The sequence below is a fragment of the Thamnophis sirtalis genome, unplaced genomic scaffold (assembly GCF_051295495.1).
Source record: "Thamnophis sirtalis isolate CommonGarterSnake01/CBP01778 unplaced genomic scaffold, rThaSir2_p1.2 scaffold_2, whole genome shotgun sequence".
Classification (NCBI taxonomy): Eukaryota; Metazoa; Chordata; class Lepidosauria; order Squamata; family Natricidae; genus Thamnophis; species Thamnophis sirtalis.
The window spans coordinates 143454336-143470954 of NW_028261382.1; the positions used below are offsets into that span (position 1 = coordinate 143454336).

A 16619-nucleotide genomic window follows, 5' to 3' on the forward strand; every position below is an offset into this window, starting at 1 on the left:
TGTCCCAGAATGTTTTGAGAGTTTGAAGTTTGAAGTTTAATAACATTTGTATGCCGCCCAATCCCGTGGGACTCTGGGTGGCTAACAATACAATAAATCAGAAAAAAGAAGAAGAGGAAAGAAAAGATAGATTTAAAAAACACATCATGCACTCCATTCTGAGTGGGGCTGGACCATATATTGGGGTCAACAGCCCCAGGCCTGCCGGAACAGCCAGGTTTTAATGGCTGTACGGAAGGCCGGGAGAGTGGGAAGTGTCTGGATCTCTGCGGGAAGATCATTCCACAGGGCCGGGGCAGCTACAGAGAAAGATCTCCCCCGGGTAGTCGCCAACCGGCATTGTCCGGTCGACAGTACCCGAAGGAGGCCCAATCTGTGTGATCTTATAGGTCACTGGGAGGTGTGTGGCAGGAGGCGGTCCCGTAGGTATCCAGGTCCCAAGCCATGTAGGGCTTTAAAGGTAACGACCAGCACCTTGAAGCCCGTTTGGAGACCGATGGGAAGCCAGTGCAGCTCACGAAGGATAGGTGTAACATGGGTGTACGTAGGTACACCCGATATCGCTTGCGTGGCCGCATTCTGGACCAATTGTAGTCTCCGAACACTCTTCAGGGGCAGTCCCAAGTAAAGCACGTTACAGTAATCAAGCCTAGAGGTGACGAGAGCATGAGTGACCATTTGAAGTGCCTCCCGGTCCAGGTAGGGACGCAACTGGTGCACCAGGCGAACCTGGGCAAAAGTCCCCCTGGTCACAGCCGACAGTTGGTATTTTAATGTCAGCTGAGGATCCAGGAGGACACCCAAGTTGCGGGCCCTCTCTGAGGGGCGAAGAGTTTCGCCCTCCAGGGTAAGAGGTGGAATATCTGGTCCGTTCTTGGGGGGCAACATCAATAGCCACTCGGTCTTGTATGGATTGAGAGCCAGCTTGTTTACTCCCATCCAGACCCTAACAGCCTCCAGGCACTGGCACATCACTTCTACCGCTTCGCTGAGTTGGCACGGGGCGGACAGATACAACTGGATATCGTCCGCGTATTGATGATATTTGATCCCATGCCGACGAATGATCTCACCCAGCGGCTTCATGTAGATGTTAAATAGGAGGGGGGACAGGACCGAGCCCTGAGGCACCCCATATTTTAGGGGCCTAGGAGTCGACCTCTGTCCTCCAACCAACACTGACTGCGACCTATCCGAGAGGTAAGGGGAGAACCACAGTAACACGGTGCCTCCCACTCCCACCTCTCCCAGTGGTCGCAGAAGGATACCATGGTCAATGGTATCGAAGGCCACTGAGAGGTCAAGAAGCACCAGGAGAGAGGAATGTCCTCTATCCCTGGCCCGCAAGAGATCATCGGTCAGCGAGACCAAAGCAGTTTCGGTGCAGTAACCAGGCCTGAAACCCGACTGAAAGGGATCTAGATAATCCGCTTCATCCAAGGTCCGTCAGAGCTGAAAGGCCACCACCTTCTCAACAACCTTCCCTACAAAAGGGAGGTTGGAGACTGGAAGATAGTTTTTAAGAATAGCTGGATCCAGAGAAGGCTTCTTAAGGAGAGGTCTTACCACCGCATCCTTTAGGGGCAACAGGAAAGATCCCTCATGAAGAGAGGTGTTAACAATCCTCTGGATCCAGCCTCGTGTCACCTCCCTGCTGGTCAAAACCAGCCAGGAGGAACATGGGTCCAGTAAACAGGTGGAGGTGCTTACAACTCCCATAGCCTTGTCCACTTCCTCAGGAGTAACAAGCTGGAACTCGCTCCAAGAAATCCAATCAAGGCCTACTCTCGGCATCTCTGCAGGTACTGTCCAAGTGGAGTCCAGGTCCGTGCGAATCTGAGCGACTTTGTCCAACAGAAACTGAACAAATTCCTCGGCTCTTCCCTGCAAGGGTTCACCCGCATCCCTCCCTTTCAGGAGGGAGCGGGTTATCCTAAACAGGACGGCCGGGCGTGATTCTGAGGACACAATGAGAGCGGAGAAATGCGTACATTTAGCCACCCGAATCGCCACTAGATAAGTCCTAATAAAGGATCTTGATTGTGTTCGGTCAGATTCGGATTTACTGGCCCTCCAGCGTCGCTCTAGGCGTCTCTTTTGGCGCTTCATCTCCTGGAGTTCCTTGGTAAACTAAGGGGCCCTCCTGGATCCACTGCCATGGAGAGGCCGCAAAGGCGCAATCCGATCAAGAGCCCCAGCCGCCGTTCTGTTCCAGGCAGCGACCAAGGCCTCCGTCGGACTGTGGACAAGGGAGTCAGGTATCTCCCCAAGCTCCGTCTGAAATCTCAAGGGGTCCATGAGGTGCCTGGGGCGGAACCATTTAATCGGCTCCACCTCCCTGCAGTGGGGGAGTAGTTTCAGAAAATCAAGCCTCAATAGGAAGTGATCTGACCATGACAAGGGCAAGGTCTTTATGCCCTTCAATTCCAGATCACATCTCCACTGCCCCGAGAGAAACACAAGGTCAAGAGTGTGTCCCGCTGTATGAGTCGGACCTTGAATTACCTGGGTCAAGTCCATGGCTGTAATGGAAGCCATAAACTCCTACGCTCCATCGGAGCGTTCGCTGAGAGATGGCAGGTTAAAGTTCCCCAGTACTGTAAGTCTGGGGAACTCAACCACCAATCCGGCTACTGACTCCAGGAGCGAAGGCAGGGCTGTTGCAACGCAGCTGGGAGGTAGGTACGTTAACAACAAGGCCACTTGACTCCCAAGGTCCAGCTTCACAAGCAGGGACTCACACCCAACAGTCTCCAGAGCAGGGATCCCACGAGGTGCTAATGATTTCCGGATGACAACTGCCACTCCCCCCCCTTTTCTGGTGTTGTGGTTGGTGCAGCACCTGAAACCCTTCTGGACACATTTCTGAGAGGGGACTCCTCCCTCATGGCCCAGCCAGGTCTCAGTAATACATGCCAGATCTGCCCCCTTGTCTAATATTAAGTCCCAGACGAGGGAAGCTTTCTGAATCACAGACCTGGCATTTAGCAGCAGCAACCTGAGGCCAGGGCCCTGGCTTCTCTTGCCACCTGGTCCTAGGGTTGAGTTTTCAGGGCTGGAACGAGGGATCGCTGTAACATAGTGAGCCCTCCTTCCCCGGTAATGGCTAGCCCTGAAACTCCCGTCATACCTGCCTCTCCCAACCATGACCGAAATGCTCTGACCCGTCCCCATCGCTCTAGACACCCCCTCCCCTCCCACGTCCCCCATTCTCCCCAGCAGGCCATTCGTATCACACACTCTGGGACGAGAGGCGGGACCGGGCCCCCATCCACTTCTGCTTCTGCACTCAGTGGAGGTGGCACCAGGCCGCACTCTCGATCCCCACATACATACCGACCAGACATTCTCCGCACACATACCCCACCAATAATACAGAATAAAAAGTTTAAAAAATTTAAATTTAAAAACACGTGGGAACATTCTCTCAGCCATCCATTCCTACAGTCAGATACTAGGGCTGCAGTTCCCAGAATTTTCCAATGCTTATGTAGGCTGCAGAATTGTGGTAATTATATTTGAACACCTCTAGGAGGCCCCAAGTTGGAAAAGGCTCTCAGGAATAGTAAAATTAACCCCCCCCCTCAAAAAAAACCCACGCAAACATGGCCCTCCCAGCATTAATTCATATCAATACAATGCTGCTAAGACCGTGATGGTGAACCTATGGCACACGTGCCAGAGGTGGCACACTGAGTTCTCTCTGTGGGCACGCATGCCGTCACCAGCTGCTCTTCTGGTTTCTGGCACCTGCATGCCTGCTGGACAGCTGGTCTTCGCGGGTGCCGGAGCACTATAAATCTGAAGACCAGCTGTCTGGCGTACATGCACATGCCAGAAACCAGAAGATCAGCTGGTGACAGTGTAAGTGCCCACAGAGAGGACTCTGCATGTACACCGGCCAGCTGGTCTTTGGGTTTCCAGCACTCCGGCGTGTGCACGAGCACGCACATGCATACACATGCAAATGCGTGCATTTCGGTTTGGCCACTCGGTGCCAAAAAGGTTCTCCATCACTGTGCTAAGAAGATATGTAGGTTAACATATTAAGTCATTATTATGTTGGTTTGGATGGCTGAGTTCTATTGTAGTCCTTGAGGGACTGCTAGGAGTTCATATGTACAATAGAAATTGTATTTGAAAGGTTTTTTTAATAATTCTAAATCTCTCCTGTCATATTGTGATAGGCACAATGATACTGTATATTGAACACAGTGGTTCCATTATTTTCACTATAAATACTGCAAGTGTTTACAAAGAACAATAGATGTACAATTCTACTAAAATAAGGATTTCAGAATGTATGCATGAGATTGCAATCTTTGGTCCCAAGCCAAATACTATTAAGTTTGTATTGATATGCAGATTAATATAGTAAGTATTTTCAGCTATTTAGTATAGGCCTTGAGGATAATCCAGAATCCAACCTAATGTACTATAGGAAAGTTGATGTTAACAAAGTAATCACCAGTAAACAGACAGCGCTATGCAAATGCCAAATAGTGAAAAAAACCAAAAGTAAACAGAATTTTGTCAATCACTTCAAACATAAAAAAGATGAGTCATTTCCCCCTCTGGAAGACAGAAAAGATCATTACTTTTAATAGTTGTTTCATTTAATAGGAAAGACAAATTTATACCCTGCCTACTATTTCTGAATCCATAATCCACACACACACACAGAGAGAGAGAGAGAGAGAGAGAGAGAGAGAGAGAGAGAGAGAGAGAGAGAGAGAGAGAGAGAGAGAGAGAGAGAGAGAGAGAGAGAGAGAGAGAGAGAGAGAGAGAGAGAGAGAGAAATGGTTGCAGGAACTGGGAATGTCTAGTCTAGAAAAAAGAAGGACTAGGGGTGACATGATAGCAGTATTTCAGTATTTGAGGGGCTGCCACAAAGAAGAGGGGATGAACTTATTTTCCAAAGCAACAGAAGGCAAGACAAGAACCAATGGATGGAAAACAATCAGAGAAGCAACCAGGAATTAAAGAGAAACTTCCTAACAGTGAGAACAATAAACCAGTGGAACAGCTTGCCTTCAGAAGTTGTGGGTGCTTCATGACTGGAAGTTTTTAAGAAGAGACTGGACAGTCACTTGTGTGAAATAGGGTCTCCTACTTGAGCAGAGAGTTGGACTAGAAGACCTTTGAAGTCGCTTCCAGCTCTATTCTGATTCATTAAGAGAATGTATATTAAATGTATATTGTAAGTATATCAGGGGCTGGTTGCTGCCGGCGTTGCTTCAAGGTCATGCTGCACACACGTGCACAGTTGAGTGTAAATTGTTCTGCGCAAGTGCAGAACATAAAAACCTGACTAAAAACCAAGCCAGCAATGGCAGCAGCGACCGGGGAACTGGTTTGAGGGCATGGCCAGCTTGCTGTCCCTACCATTTTGCCGACCCAGTCCCAATTTCCAGTACCGGTAGCAACCCACCTCTGACGTATATGTTCCACATAATAAACATGTGTTTTCATTTTCCACCAGCTGAACCTCTAATTTGAGGTTTAATAGTTACACAACAGCAAGGAAAATTATCTTTCTCAGTTGTCACATGCATTTTGTTTCCACCCAATGGCAACTCCCAACATAGTGAACAAATGGCTCAGAGTTTAAACACAACTGATGCACTATGCATCAATAGACAAAAATATACTGTATTTATGATGCTGCAATGTGTAAATTGATATGTCATAATTAATTTCTAAGAGTTGTACTATCTGTACTGAATTGAAATCAGCCAAATTGTTGTTTAAGTATGGTTTCTCACTATGGACTGGAGATGAATCAATTAAAGCTAACTGTATACTAGAAAAATTCATATAATTATAATAGCTATAATATAGAAATATATTATTTCCATCTTAATATATGGACAGTAGAGCAATCTATTATAACAGTATCCAGTTTTACATATCATTTTATTTGTACACTGTTTAATTTGGTTCAATCGCTTTCTGGATGCTCTAAGAAAATGGCATTCTACAAGCATTGTGCCTATCTGGGAGCTTCTGACTCAAGATACAAATTTCTGACTTATAGTAAAGCAGTTCCTTCTCCTTTCTGAATACAGTTTGGAAATTTGCCAAGGGAATTGAAGTTATATTTCACATGTCTATTCATACAATTTATGTTTGTTTCAATACATTATTTGAACTGATATTTCACCACTTGCAAATCCTTGTTCAGGTATGGACATTTTTTTCCCCAATGCTCGTTTTTCAACACATAGATATGCAGGACGTGCTAATGTAAAATGAACGGAGTGTTAAGAAAAATATTTTAGTGATTAATATTCATCTTTGTGATGCACAAAATCTAAAACAGAAAAACAATTTCCTCAAGTAACCATGGAAAGAATATATTAAATAAATGGATTTGACTAAAAAAGATTTGATGAAAAAGATAGAGGACAACACTAAATTTATGTAAGAATATAGCCCAAGTAAGTATTATATCTTTTGACCAATAAAGGACTAACTGGGCTCAAACTGAAAGGAAAGGATGATTACATTAAATGAAAAATAATGAAAAGTTGGATACATCACTGAAAAGGAAAAACGTTAGAAATAATCATCAGATATAATCATTAGCTCAACTCATCTCACTGGGTAGTTGTTGGGAGGGAAATAGGAGGAGGAAGGAATACTAGGTATGTTCGCCACCTTAAGTTATTTATTAAATATAAAAAGGCAGGATAAAAATAAACAAACATACATAAAACAAGTTCTCCACATGTTTTTTCTGCCAAATGCTAACCTCTTTTTCATTTTGTGTTGCATCATAACATTATTTACCCCGTGTTATAATTGGTTGTTATATAATGAAAGCAACATGGATGGCACTCATCTACCATTTCTTCAAAGAGTATTCTAATATCACAGGAATTTAGGAATAAGAAGGGAATAAATGTGACAGTTGCATGGAGGAAGGATGTTCCTTTTAGAGACCACAAAAAGATGAACAATTTACATTGTTTTCCCAGGAGATCCTTTCATGTGGTTTCTATGTCAATTGGAACCACCAGAGAGCAAGCAATCATTATGGATCATGTAACAACCAAGCTGTGTTCTCCTTCTCTTGCATGACAGATTCCAGTTAGCTCATAAAACATGCATTGGATTTTATATAGCAAAATTGCAAGGAGATCAATGTGCAATTTTGAAATTTAAGCATTTATGGGGAATAATCTTTTTATAGACAACCTAGAAAAGAGTCTTAAATTACTATCAGTTTAGAGCTGGGGGCACAGATAAGATAAAGGACTTTCTTTCCCCTCTCCCATGCAAAGGTCACCAAACCTTGCAGCACCAGAATCCATCTTTTTTTTTAAAAAAAGGATATATATGCAAAGTTAAGAAGACTAGAAGACTTGAATCTAAATAACCCCAGCTCTCAAATATTTTGGCTCCTATTTGGTATAACTTTGCATTTTGCATTTCTCTTTCAGGCCAAAGGTTTGCTCCATGAGCAAGACCACACAGCAGCTGATAGTGATAGGATCATATAATACTCGGCTACAATGCTTCTAGAGAAAAATATAATAACTTTTGCAGATCTCTAGTCATGCTATGCAGTTTTAATGACAAAAATATTGTGGTGCCTTGGAAATTAACAAAAATACACAAACATTCATAAATTGCATGGCACTTCATCAAATTTGTCTTGGAAGAAATTATGCAACTAGTTATCTAGATAACTAGTTAGAAATAGTTATCACTATTGGGTATTCTTGAAAAGACATTTTGATTTAGTTAACACATGAAACTATAAACCAGTTCCCAGTTATATTTAACATAAAATATTTTCCAATAGCTGGCAGAACGTGGCTGAGCTTGCACAGTATAGAGCAGTATAGTGGGATCAGGACTGGTTAGTATTTGTAAGTGATAGTATAGGAATCCTAGGACTGAAGCTACTCAAAAAAATCTTTATTGAAAAAGGCAGTGGTGAACCAGTATGAACTTCATCCTTAGTTATGCATGCTCACTAAATGACTGAGCTAAGCACTGTCTATCAATTCACTTTATCATACACTTTATCTTATGGTGGTGAAAAAATGGTAGACAGCATGCTACAAAAGCCATTTTGAGCTGCAGAAGGAAGTTGGGATAAAAATGGGTCAAACAAACTTAGCAAGAAAGCACTTGGACATGTCAAGGTTACCAGGAATGGAGCTTGACTTAAAGCAGACTCTTTTTTCCACCCACAACATTCTATTTTATTGATATCACTCTAAATACCTAATGCTCCCAATTACTGCCCATTATCTGCATGAAAACTTCCTATATTCACCATCTCTGTGTATTTCTCTTGATGCACCCTAAAATTGCATTTGCCTTTTTGCAGATAACTCTGATAGCACATAACATAACAGAAAGGACAAAATGTATAAGTTAAATATAACAATAAGAATCCACAATAAAAATAGCTGTAACAGAGGCAACTTTTATCAAATCAACTGGAGCTGAATCTTCATTGAAAGAATACAGTTTACTTTACAACATGCTAACAGGATTGTGCTTACTTGTACCTAAGGAAGACAAGTGGTTCCAAGTGCGAGTACTACAAAAACTGGTCCACTTTCTATGTATTATTGAAGGGGATGAAGTTTTTAAGTCCCTCCAAAGATAATCAGATCCAAATGGCAAAGCATTTCCTTACTAACATTTGCCAAATGTTTTTTCTGAAATCAAGCGATTTTTATATATATAGTATTAACACAATATATTGCATAGGAAGCTACTTGATCAAAAAATGTGACATAGTCTGTCAAGATCTGTTCTTTTCATATCCATGGTAACTTCTGGTGATTAATGTTTTAAAGATGTTTACAGATCAATCTGCTTATGATCTGCTTTGGAATATTCCGATATTGATGTCAAACTGACTGGTTTAAAAATTCCCTGGGTCCTTCTTATGTCCTTTTAAAGTGAGAATGTTTACTCTCTTTAAATCACTTAGTACCTTAATGAATCAGTTGATATAGCAACTCTTACTTCCACATAAAATGGATTTTGCTGTATGTTGGCTGTGATTTCAAGGAGTTGCATTTCAAATGATTTGGATGGCACTCCATTGAGAAGGATGATATAGCCCACCAATGGTGAACCTTTTTTGGCTCATGTGCCATAAATGGGGGGAGCGCAGGAGGGGGTATGTGTGGGCGTGCTGTACCCATAATGCAATGCATGACACCCCCCAAATGCGCATGTGCACACTACAGGCGCAACAACCCATTTTTGCATGCTTTTTTTGCCCTCCCCAGGCCCCAGATGCTTTATAGGAGTCTGGGGAGGGCGAAAACAGCCTCCCCCCCCGGAAGCCCTCCGAAGGCTTCAGGGACCTTCAGGAGGCTTCCCTGAAGCCTCCAGAGCAGTCAAAATGACCCTCCAAGCAAAGCAGAAGTCACTTCTGGTTTGTTTGGAGGGTCGTTTTAAGCGCCCTGAAGGTTTCAGGGACCTTCAGGCAGCTTCCCTGAAGCCTCCGGAGCAGTCAAAATGACCCTCCGAGCAAACCGGAAGTCCATTCCTGAACTTCTGGTTTGCCCGTAGGGCCATTTTTTTGCCCTCCAGAGGCTTCAGGGAAGCTCATGAAGCCTCCGGAGGGCCTCCGGGGGGGGGGGGCAGGGGAGGCTCTTTTTTGCCCTCCCCAGGCTCCTATAAAGCCTCTGGAGCCTGGGGAGGGCGAAAATGGCTTTAAAAAAGGGTGAACTCAGCTGGCCAGCGCGAGTACCCTGACAAATGGCTCCTTGTGCCACCTGCGGCACACATGCCATAGGTTTGCCATCACTGATATAGCCTGTTTAAGTCAAATGCAAAACTTTGGTCATGTGGTTTTAGTGTCATCCTAATTAAAGACCAACTATTCACAGTACTCATAATCTATTGAGAGATAAATTGTTAAGGACTCTTAAAGCAGCATTTATTTTGTTTATTGGGTGGAGCACCAATTTTTCTCTTACTCTGTAACCACAAACTGTTTAGTCTACGTTGATTCATATGAAAGAAATATGATTAAAAGAAGACAGTTTGCATTACTTAGGCCTTAGGGGTTAAGACATTTGAAATAATGCCTTTTCAAAATAAAAGTTAAAATTACCTAAACTACAATGAGAAGAATATATATCAGATAAAATAAGGTTAATAGCAAATGCAATTTTTATTTATGCAATTAAATGTGTAATTAAAGTGTTGGAAAAACTAACTAGCAAATCAATGATCTCTACTTTAAAAATGTCAATTTTGATTATTCTTTTATTCCTCTGCATTATCTTCAGGTACCATTCTATATGGTTGTAAACTTTTCAAGTTTATAATCTTTACTATTATTATTATTTAATTGCAAGACACCTCAAATATCAAAGCAAGCCAGTTTAGAGGAAAAACGCTAGTCCCTTTGTTTCCAATTATCCCAATACACAAGAATCCTTATGAAAAATCCAGCTGTCCTGAAGTTTATTAAACTGCAAACAAGAACATTTGACATGCTATTGAAACTTCTCTGGTGTTCTGCCTCTTATCTTCTTTTCAGAATTTCCCACAGTATTTATTCATGCTCAGAATTAACATAGGCACTTATAACTTTCCCTTTCCATATACTCTACATATTCTGCACGTCTCCACTGATAGGTCTTAAGAATTAACGAAGAGATAGAGTAACACTGGATTATCCTTCAACAATATTGCCGTCTGTCCCTGTGCAGAACAATGTTTTTCCACATTTATCCAATAAGTTGTTTCCCTCCTCTTAAATCTTTCCTCAATAGTTTTCCTGACTCCACTCTGATTTAGCTATTCTGGATTTATTTCTAGTCGATTAGTTCATTTACTTCATAATCAAATCCAGACCTTTCCTATGGTCATTCTCTGCTTAGTTTAAAAATCTACTGAGCAGGCACCCTGTTTCAGTTCTGCATTCTGTAGAATGTCTAGCACACTCTGTTGATGAATTACTAATAATAACCTAACCTTAAACAGCACAAGCAACAGACAGATGGTTGACTATAAAAATAAAATATTTTTAACATGCATTTTAACATCAGACTCCTGTATTACTCATGCTGGAAAGAAAAGTGGTAACTCAGCCAGAGTTTATAAAGCACAGCAATTTAGAAGAAGAACTGTATTCCAATCACACCTAGGTGGATTTCTTTTGAGTATTACTGTTGCAATCTATATGCCTTTCTGGCACAGCACAACAGTACATCAAACTGCACCTTATCTCCTATTACAAGACTATTTCACTAAACTTCTAAAATCAAAGCATAAAATACTACCAGAGTAAATCTCAGAAAGGGTTTAATTTTGCCTAATCTAATGCCTTATTTCTGTCTAATTTACAATTAATATTCCTTTGGAATATAGGGAGGGGTTATATTCCTTTTGAATATACATAGGTAGGTCCCTCCATCTGCAGTTTTCCTGCATCCCATTCCTCCACAAAAATTCTGTCTTAAGAGCTACTGGAGATCTTCTGAGAGGGAATAACAGCTTTGGGAGAAATAACAGAATGGACAATACATACCCCATTAACTTCACTAAGGTTGCAAACCTCTACACTTAACCAAAAGTAAGCCTTCTAGCAATAGCATTTAGACTTATATACAACTTCATAGAGCTTTGCAGCACTCTCTGGGTGGTTTACAATGTAAGCATTCTCAGAATCGAAGGCTGAATCAACCTTTAGCCCCATCAAGATCAAACTCCAGGCTATGGTCAGAGTTTGCCTGCAATACTGCACTTTAACCACTGTGCTACCTGGGCTCTTTATTGAATTCAATAGGAGTTTATTCTGGACAGATACTGTATGTATATTCCATCTTCCCACACCTCAATCCACATAATTCAAAAATATATTCAACCACCAAAAGGGGTTTCATTGAAAACAGATGATACAATAGGAAGGGCAGAACTGCAAACATTCTTTCCGTGAAACATTAAAATAACCTTTCTAGGATCTGTAATTGTCTTTTTTCTGTCTTTAAATTTAAATTTTATCTGAAGCATTCACATCAGCTGAGTGGTAAATTCAAACCTCACATTTGAAAAAATTCACTTGATGCTAATTTCTCTATGCTGTTAGTAAAACTATATTGTTATGACTAACTGCAATATAAATAAGGGAACAATAGCTATAAAAGTTATTTAAAAAGATCCAGAAATGGAATACAGAATACTGAGCAGTTTTTGAAATGACTACATATGTAAAAAAAGATTTGAACTACTTTATGACTTGTAATTCATGTAACAATACTGTTTCTAAAACAAATATGAGAAATATGGTACATTAAATAGAAATGTCTTGGCATTCCTTTCTCCATATCTACTGGGCTTTCCTCAAAGTTTGTTTATGCTTTGAAACTAATTCCTTTCTTTAAAAAATATTTCCTCCCTTATAAATGATTTGCTATATATTTAAAATGAGGTGTGTTTTAAAATACAATATATTTAGCCCCAGCTATAATACTGGGTTATAGAGTTCAAGGTTTTCAAGCAAAATCTCCATTTATTTCAAACTTTATTCTCCTAAATAAATTTATGACTGTTACAAACCCTACCATTAATTGGGAAAACATCCCTCCCTCCCAGAGTACTCAATAAAAAAAGATTGTAAGCACATCTAGTTAGAGCAATAACACTTATATATTGTTCCACAGTGCTTTACAGCACTCTGAGCAGTTTACAATGTCAGCATATTGCTCCCAACAACCTGGGTCTTCATTTTACCAATCTTGGAAGGATGGGACGCTAAGTCAATCTTGAACCCTATCAGGCTTGAACTCCAGGCTGTGGGCCTGGACATTTATGAACATTTCGCAATTTTTTACTTATAATGTTTGAAAGTGTCTAGGCATATGAAGAATATACTATACCCATTAGTACAATAGTACAATCTATTTTCTGCCATGGCTGTGGGAGTGACTGATGTACTGATATGCTAAATCCTGTAAATCAGACATGAAATTTATTTTTAATTCAAGCATACCAGCAGATTATTACAAGAGCAACAACAGTGTTAATGAAAGTGGAGGCAGAAACTTCAAACCATTTGTTCTGATTCTGCTGGCCATGTTTGCAGGTAATATTCCTGTGGATGAACAACCAAGCAATTTTTCCTGTTACTCTGATATTTTCTGTTTTAGAAATAGATTAGTGATAAAAATATTAGTACAGTATACAGTTTTTACAGTATATTCTAAATGCAGAAATTAGAAACAATATAGTTCAGATTTTCACAAGGATAGAGACAGAATGTATTTTATTTGTAGCTGCTGCAACCATATGACTCAGTTGTGTACAGAGCATAAAACACCTAGGTATAATTTTAACAATTATGCCAAAAATAAAACCAGCAGTATAATTGGAGGAACTATATAAACATTCCTGTCAGGTTCTCAACTAATTGAAAGGAGTCTCCCACAGAACTTCCTCTTAACTTGCTTCTGTAAGGCCAATAGGGTGTAATTTAACTTAGCAGGAAAAGCATGATAAGAGGACTATCATGAAAAAACACCTCCTCCTAATCTCTGCCCTGATGTCATAGTAGAAAAGAACAGCCCCCATTTTTTTAGATGTATCTATTAATTATACCTAAAGACACTCCTGAATATACCTTGGCACCAAGTCAAAAACAGCACTTTTACATTCAGAAAGTATCTGTAGCCATGCTGACCACGAGTGCTAATGGCAGATAATGCCATTTTAATATACAGGCTCTGCATTTGAACCAATTGCAGATAACATCATGCAGACAGCATTGCAGTACTCTATCCAAGAAATGAAGAGAGCCTGTCTTATTGTTGCAAGATCTTTCAACTCAAGTTGCAGCTGTAATGATTTTTCAGTTGGGCAAATGCCCTCCTAGTTACCAGCTGCAGCGAACCAGGATACCAAAAGTATGGACTTGCTCCTTCAGATTCAATGCCACTTCTTTAAGTGAAACATCAGAGCCTTGTTGGATGAACAGCAATCTTGTCTTGTTTTGGTTGTTCAGCCTGTTTCTTTCCATCCAGACCACAAAGGCACAAAGCACTGGACAGCACTTCAATGGCACTCTCAGTGCAGCCCACTGTTGGATGGGGAGTTTCGTCACTTGGTGTGGGAGGAAGCAAATTAACTGGCACTATTTTTGAAAAGTTGCAGGCCAGTTATAGTAATAAGACAGGATTGATTCTGTTATATATTTGGGAAACATAAAGTTTATATTTTCTGTTTTCAAATCACAGTTAATAGGTTCAGCATGAAGTAGGATGTTGCTGTATCTCGAGCAAAGGTCACCTTAAAATAGATACCTCTTGACAAGTAATTGCTTATGCCCTGGAAAACTAAATACCACCATGCCTACACACACACACTTGCCAAGTTTATTTGTAAATGGATAAACACTCCTACCGAAAGAAGTCAGATTATTTTAGATGCTAGATGTAATCGTTTTACACTCTGCCCTCAACAAATGGTAAAAAAAAGATTCAAAATATGTTAAAATATACTATAAAATATAGCACGTATGGAAACTTTCCTGCTCATCTAAATAAACAGCACCTGAACTCCTGTATCCAGACCCTGCCATCACTGAAACTAAGTTCTTGTGACATAAATCAAGCTTCACCAACTATTCAGATGGATGCACCACTCACACAATGTGGAGGATACTGACACAAATTAAAAAATTACAAAGGGTCTAAAATCTCTCAAAGTTGGCTATGACAATGTAGAGAACGTGAAAGATTTGGCTATCTAGCTATTTCAGCTACTGTATTTTATTTTTAAAAACTATTTTGATATTGCTATATGCACCTAATTGCTAATCTCCAGTTTAACTTATAACATGTTCCATCTGCTCTGCCGGATGTTTGTGTAGATGTTTTTGTGTGTGCAAGTGTTTGTCTGAAATTAACAAAACCAGGGACACATTTGTTCCAGCAACAGAGACCTAACCACAGCAGAAATCAAAATTACTCTACTAAGTACCAGAATGTCTATTGCAACTGTTCCTGCTTGCTTGTATGAATAACTTGGCCTTTTTTACTTTGCAAAAAAAGCAATAACAATTCTCTAAACCAGGATGGATTGCTGATTCAGAATGGGGGTTATGCCAATTCTCCCATCCTTGCCATTTTGTGTACAAGAAGAACAGAAAGGAAACTTTTCATCAGAAAACCAGTACAAGGCCCCACTTCAGACTGCCTGTCACTATCACATTAGTGTTCAAAACAAAGGATGGTTGTTCAGCCTGACACCATGATTTCCTGAATTAATAGTCTTCTAAAATCAGAATTGGATTGGTTCCTTGACTGAGAAATTCTTATGAAGCCAGCAGGGCTGCCAAAGGATTGATGGCAGGTTTAGAAAGCAGAAATAAATTTTGGCAAAGCCAAGAGTTCTTAAGTAAGTACAAATCTATGACAAAATGCCTCAACAGGCTCAACAACTACCATTGCTCACATCCCACAAAAGTTATGCTTAATGACCTACCTTCAACATTTTTTACAGCACATAAAATGATCAGAATATTCATTCCAGATAAAACAAGCTTTGTATTTTTGAGCCCAGGGTTGGTGAAATAACCGCATTTTCAACTCAATCCCAGGATCAAAAGTCCACACCATTTACAGAAACTCATCAAGACCTCTGGGCATCCCAACTTAGCCCAGATGTCAATAACTCACTTCTACCTCTATCTCCTGAGCTATTTATTGTTTGAATTTCAGCCGGCTGGCCACCCAGGGAGGTTCGTTCCAAGACACCTCAAGCAGCTTGCTTTGTAGAAGCTTCTCCCTGCTGCTGGTAGCAGCAGCAGCTTCAGCTCCTTCCACAAACAGAGGTTTCCCCCCGTGCCTACCTACCAGTTCCTGCCTACTAAGCAACCTCCTCCTCCCTCCCTCCCTCCGTCCCTCCCAACTCAACTCTTCCTTCATTCGAACTTCAGGTTTTTCTGGGAATCCCACCCCCCAACCTCCGGCTCCCCTATGACCAGAAGCGCGCCTCCTCTGCGCGGGAAGCCTTCCCAGAGCCTCGGTGGTACCAGCGGGGCGAACTCTTCTCCCGCCCATCCAACAGCGTCCGGCGGAACGCTTCCGTTTCCTCGCCTCGGGCTCTGAACACCAACCCGATTCCAGGCGGCCAGAGACCGGGCTGTTGCCTTAGCAATTTTTTGGGGCGCCTGGGGAAGGGGGGGGGGCTGTCGAAGAAAGGTCCCATTTTGCCCCTCGCTTACTTCTCTGCCCCTTCATAGAGAAGCGCCTCCTTCGCCCGTCTGCCCGTTACTCACCTGCTCTTACCGAGCTACCGGGCGTGCAGCTCTCGGCGCTGACAGCTCCCTTTTGTTTTCTCCTCCTTCCCCAGCCTCCGCAACGCTCGCTGCTGCGCCCGAATGCCACGTGAGTCAGCCGTGCAGGCAAGCTGGGCTGCTCTGGAGAAGGGCGGTCCCCGTGCGCGGCGGCGGCGGCAGAAGCGGCAACAGGGAGTGAGGCCAATGCCCACAACTCAACCCGGAGGCGGGATGCTTCAAGCGTCTGTGGGGCTGCCAGGGAGGCAAAAAAGCTCTGTCACGCCTGCGACTCTCCGAGCAAGCCTGGCTGGGCGTTCTCCTCACTCAGCGAGGCCTGAGCAGCTGAGGCCAC

General features: G+C 42.0%; 1 protein-coding gene across 2 annotated transcripts in view; it reads right to left on the reverse strand.

Annotated features, from left to right (window-relative positions):
• The window catches only part of MAPRE2 (microtubule associated protein RP/EB family member 2), an 81165-nt gene extending 64748 nt beyond the window's left edge, over nucleotides 1–16417 (reverse strand). For both annotated transcript variants that reach the window (XM_087707093.1, XM_087707094.1), the window contains exon 1: nucleotides 16268–16417. The gene's annotated coding sequence lies outside the window, so the exon portion shown is untranslated. The remainder of the gene's footprint in view (nucleotides 1–16267) is intronic.
• Nucleotides 16418–16619: the final 202 nt, after the last annotated feature.